Source organism: Sorex fumeus, unplaced genomic scaffold (genome assembly GCF_029834395.1).
Source record: "Sorex fumeus unplaced genomic scaffold, SorFum_2.1 ptg000046l, whole genome shotgun sequence".
NCBI classification, from domain to species: domain Eukaryota; kingdom Metazoa; phylum Chordata; class Mammalia; order Eulipotyphla; family Soricidae; genus Sorex; species Sorex fumeus.
The window spans coordinates 13,433,914-13,439,739 of NW_026606103.1; positions in this window are offsets into that span (position 1 = coordinate 13,433,914).

Consider the following 5,826-nt stretch of genomic DNA (forward strand, 5'->3'; position numbering starts at 1 on the left):
AGCTTCTCAAGAATTTACAAAGATATGACAGTAGAGAAACAAAAACTTGCCACTATGTCTTGGAGTTTCTGGAGAGATGGTAGAGCTGATCTGGGCTCAGTCGCCAGAAACCCATCTGGTCTCAACAGGAGTAAGCCCTGAACATAATCCAGTGTGGCCCCTCCAAAATGAAAGAGCAAAAGCAAAATATGTCTTGGACTGAAGGTGAATTTCATGGCAGGGATTCTGAAGATAGAATGTAGTTTACAGTTGAAGGGATATTTTCCTCACCAGATCAATTAATTCTGTTCACACTTCTTTCATTGTGATCTTCTTCAGCATGAAATAGCCAGATCTGAGTCAGCCCCTTAATTTATATCTGACAATGGAGGATAAAAACATGTATAAAAAAGGAATATTAAACCCCCTTAGCAAAACCCCTTTGGATACAGACTGTTAAATAAGTATAGACCACCTGACTGTAATCAATGCAGAATTATTGGTGTGGATAAGATACCTTGAAACTAGGATTTTGATGGACGTCCTCTTCCTGAGACTCTAGCCCTGCGACGTCTCCTGTCCTGTGTGCACACACATTTCTCTTCGAGAGCCAACAGGCATTAGGATGCTGTCTGGAGTATAAAACAGCAGAAAGAACTGTTTATTTTAAATACCTAATTGCGGGCCTGAAGAAATAGTATAGCACGTAGGACACTTACTGTGCACATGGTCTACCCAGGCTCCACTTCAGGTATCCTATGTGGCTCCCTGAGCACTGTCAGGAGTTATCTCTGAGCCAGGACTAAGCTCTGAGCACAACTGAGTGTGACTCCAAAACAAAACAAACAGTAAGAAATCGCCATTTATGTGAGAGGCTGAATCTGCACTCAGGGCAAGGCTTTCATTCTTGGTGGGGCCTGGCTCGAGCCACTGCTTCTGTGGTCTCTTGAGAAACTGTGTTCTAAATCAGGCAGGTGATGGGGCTGCTTCCAGGGGGAAGTTACCTAACAGCCCTGAGTAGGCATGCTCCAGCAGGCTGAATCATCAGTGTTTAAAGGTGTGTGCTTGGTGAGGAAGGGCTCTCTGCAAGGAGACAGCAAAGACCTTCTGAGGAAATAAAGAATCCTAATATAATCATGTATGAAAAAACATCAATGGCTAAGACCCAGAGACTATAAAAACCCAGCTCCCGGAAGCACGTGGCCACTAATCTTATTATCTCGTTCTTACTTTGGAGAACCGAGCAGGCAACTGAGGGTGTCCTGCTCACATGGTAGAGTCTGGCAAACTTCCCGTGTCATACTCAATATGCCAAATACCAGAAAAAACGATAGGTCTCATTCTCCTACCCCTGAAAGAGCACTGAATATGGCTTTTTAAAATCTCAGGGCTAGAAAGGAGACATTACTGGTGCCTACTCAAGGCAATCGACAAACAACAGGCTGATGGTGATTGTGATCGTGATGGTCCAGGTACCTGTAGAACCGGTGTCTGAAAGCCATTCTTTATTTTCAGTGACAAGATATTTGAAACTCAGGATCTTATAGATTCTCAGGGAATTAGACTACTACGTAGTTTTTCAAAACTACTTACAACTCTAATAATTGAGAAACAGTAGGAAAACAACTCTTCAGTGTAAAACATTTTAATTATTAGCACTTATTACTATTAATGAGGGCTGGAGCGATAGCACAGCGGGTAGGGTGTTTGCCTTGCATGCGGGCGACCTAGGTTCGATTCCTCTGCCCCTCTAGGAGAACCCGGCAAGCTACCGAGAGTATCTCGCCTGCATGGCATAGCCTGGCAAGCTACCCGTGCTGTATTCAAAATGCCAAAAACAGTAACAACAAGCCTCACAATTTGTTGTGAGTCATTACCAGTGCCCGCTCAAGCCAATCGATGAACAACGGGAGGACAGTGCTATAGTGCTACTATTTATGAAAAGTTAAGCATAAAATGTGTTTCTTAAAATATTTAGTGAATTTAAATTTATATAAAATTACATTATAGAGAGGGAAGGGACAGACTAGACATGATAAAAATCAGTGACAGTTGGTGTTTGGACACATTAGTGGAGATGGAAGTGAATAACATATACCCCCAAAGCAATATTAAAACAAAGAAATATTAAAACAATTTGGGGGCAGTTGAGTCACACCCAGAAGTGCTTGGGCTCCTCTTGGCTCTGTACTGAGGAATCACTCTTGAATGCTCCAGTGAACGTACACTGTGCCGGGGACCAACCCTGTGAGTTTACCCTACACTGCTGCTAAACCCTGGGAGACATCTGGAGCCTCCTGGGGCCTTATTGCCTCAGAAGGTGCCTGTCTTCTGCCCCATACAGGACTGCCCCTCTGTGGGTGCTGGGCCTGGGCAGAGGCCCGGGGCACCTTGGCTATGTTCCCCAGGAAGGCTATGTTGGCTGCTGGGCCTGCAAGAGGACAGGACACCCGCTGGCAGTGGTGCTGGGCTGGGCGTGTGTCTGGCAGCACATGGCCTTTGCGCCCCTCAGTATGCATGTGCAACCACTGGACTGGTTCCTCTCTTGGGGTTGGGGAGACTACCCATATGATGCTCAGGAGATCTGGGGGCGCCATGAGCAATTGTTTATATTTCTAAAATATTTGGTACCATGATTTCTAATGCTATTGCGATAGGGTTCCATGGATAAAGTGTCCCTCTAGCACACCAGCACCAGAGTGCCCACTGCCCTCTGCTATAGTGATAGGGGCCCATAGACACAGAGTCCTACACACCAGCACCAGAGCACCCACTGCCCACTGCTCACTGTCCACTGCTACAGTGATAGGGGACCATGGACACAGTGTCCTACACACCAGACCAGAGCGCATGTCTGTCTGTCTGTCTGTCTCTCTCCCCCCACCCCCTCTCGTTTCCTTTTTAGGCAGTATGGTTTGCAATACTGTTACTGTTACTGAAAGGGTATCATGCGTATCCCTTTACCTCCTTTCAGCACTGTCCACTGCTACAGTGGTAGCGGTCCATGGACACAGTGTCCCTCCACCACACCAGCACCAGAGGGTCCATTGCCCACCCCAGCCATGGCTCCAGTCCCCTCTCCCCAGCCAGTTCCTCTCCCCCAGATTCTCTTCCCTTGCCACTCAGGATACTCCACTCTGTAAGCGTCCTTCAGCTGAAGGAGGCAGGAGATTTAGGTGAGAGAACAGATCTGGTGACAGAGGAAGACTCAGATTTGTTCACTGAGTATGCCAGAAGGGGTACTGGGCCAGGAATGGGTCCAGCATCTGGAAGCTGGAATAGCCAAGGCGACCATGTGCCATACACCATCCAAAGGAACCAGAGGCTGTACCTCGATTTCAGACTTTCACTTCCAGTGACATCATAATGCATTTCCAGGGGCTGGAGCGATAGTATAGCGGGTAGGGCATTTGCCTGGCATGTGGCCAATCTGGGTTTGATTCCCACATCCCATATGGTCCCTTGAACACTGCCAGGAGTAATTCCTGAGTGCATGAGCCAGGAGTAACCCCTGTTCATCGCTGGGTGTGACCCAAAAATCATAACACAGTTCCACTATGTTAGTCACCTATTTTGAGGTGAGCTGTCACAGCTTCCCTGGTGCCTGAGAGCTGGGCTAATCTTGGAGAGTGGGAATGTGACAATCATCGTTTTCCCTAAAAATCCCACCAGGAGTCCTTGTAGCCTCCAACTCACTACCAGTCTCCGGCTCTCAAAGGACAGAGGAGGCTTTCGGCATTTCAGTTACCCCCACCTCACTCTGCCACTCTCTAGCACTCCCAAAGAACAAGATTTCTCAGCCCAGCTGAGCCTCAGCACTGCCTCAGCCCCCTACCCACCAGCAAGAAAATCCTCCTCCTGATTCCCTATGCCTCCTAACTTATCTTACTTTGTTCATCTCCCTCCCATAAACAAATACCCAACCCTATTATTAAACACAAAAAAATGTCAAATTCCCCCACCAATGCATGCAACACACAGAGCAGAACCAATCACCAGCACAACTCCCCTTTCAAGATCCATTCTTTCTCCATGAGTCAGTTTTCTCCCGTCCTTCCAGATCAGCAGTCACCCTTCCGTTGGCCTCTCTCTCCTCGTGTACATTCACTCACACACCCTCCTATCCCCTGGTTATTCATTCACCTGTGTCCATCTATCCATCCATTCTCCCATCATTCTCATAGAAATTCCCGATCAGCCAATATATCTTCCCTTTCCACCATCCAATGACAGACCCACCATCTTCCCTGTTACCCTTCCACCTGGCTTCCAGCACTCATCTGCCATCGCATTAATACCTTTAGACAACAAAAATACAGGAGAATATATTTAGTTCAGAGATAAAAATGTAAGTAAAATAAAAAGGATTATTTTGGAGCTAAACCTAGAAAATAATGTGAAGAAAATTCAGTAGGGAGATGAAATTATAGGGAGAATTTATTTAGCTGATACCAAAATTCAAGCCCCTCAGGAAAGGAGGAAAATGATACTCAAAGGAATAATGCACTATTTCATGAATAAACAACAACTTAGGAACTTCGTAGACTCAAAACCAATCTTAAAAGAAGGACTAAAGGGGCTACTGTAAGACAAGACAAATCCCTACAAGCACAACAGACCTCTACAGAAAGATGGCACAAAACCCCATACAATAATCTTTCTCAATGTCAACTAAGAGACACAGAGTGGCAAAATGAATTAAGAAACTGAACCAAACATTCTGCTACCTACAGGAAACGTATCTGAACAGCCAGTGCAAACACAGACTCAAAGTCAAAAGAAAGAAAACAATCCTTCAAGCAAACAACTCCCTCAAAGAATCCAGGTTGGCCATACTAATATCCAACAACAAAGATTTTAGGCTGAAAAAGATTTTAGGGGACAACAAAGGCCATTTTTTTTAATAATCAAGGAATATGTACAGCAGGAATAAAATCATGCTCCTAAGCATATACGCATCCAATGAGGGACCACCAAAACACTTAAAACAACTTCTTGGAAACTTAAAGGAGGATATTGGTAGCAAAACAATAGTAGCTAGAGAATTCAACACCATCTTATCACCTCTGGGTAGATCAACAAGATTAAAACTCAGAAGGAAGACATGGAAGAATGCCTTTGGAGGAAGAATGGCTTTGAAGAAAGGATTTGAAGGAAGAAATGGAAGAGAGAGGGCTAATAGATGTATACAGGCCTTTCCATCCCCCAAAATGTAAATACACATTCTTTTCTGCAAATGTGCACATGGAACATTTTCCAAGATAGACTATGTGCTGGGTCCCAAAACACACTTCAATAGAATCAGGAAGATAGAAATTGTATCCACTAACTTTTCATACCATGATGCATTGAAGTCTTCCAGCAAACCCTCATAAAGTTGTGTGGACACTAAATCATATAGAGCATGGGGCAGGGAGAACTGTCTGAAGATATTGCCTGGACATAAGGATCTTGGGTCAGAGAGATGGTTGGGTCAAAGTGCTGAGCATATGTTCTGCATGCAGGAGTAAAGGTCACTATCCAACACTGCAGGTCCCCTTAAAGCTAAAGGAGTGAAACCCTCACCCCCAGAGTCAGAAATTTCCCTGAAATTTCTGAGAAATGGCCCAAACACACAGAGAAACACATACAGAGAAATGTTGTCTATAAAGTCATAAAACACACAGAAGAAAAGTTAGGGGATATATTCTGGGATTTCAACATTAGGGATACATTCAGACACATCTCCAATGGGGAGGGAAAAGCAATCAAGAATACATGAATGGTGTGAGTTTCCAAATAAAGGAGTGGGCACACATGTGGGACTCAAGTGTTTGGTGGCCGAGAGCCACCTTTCAGGCTAGATGA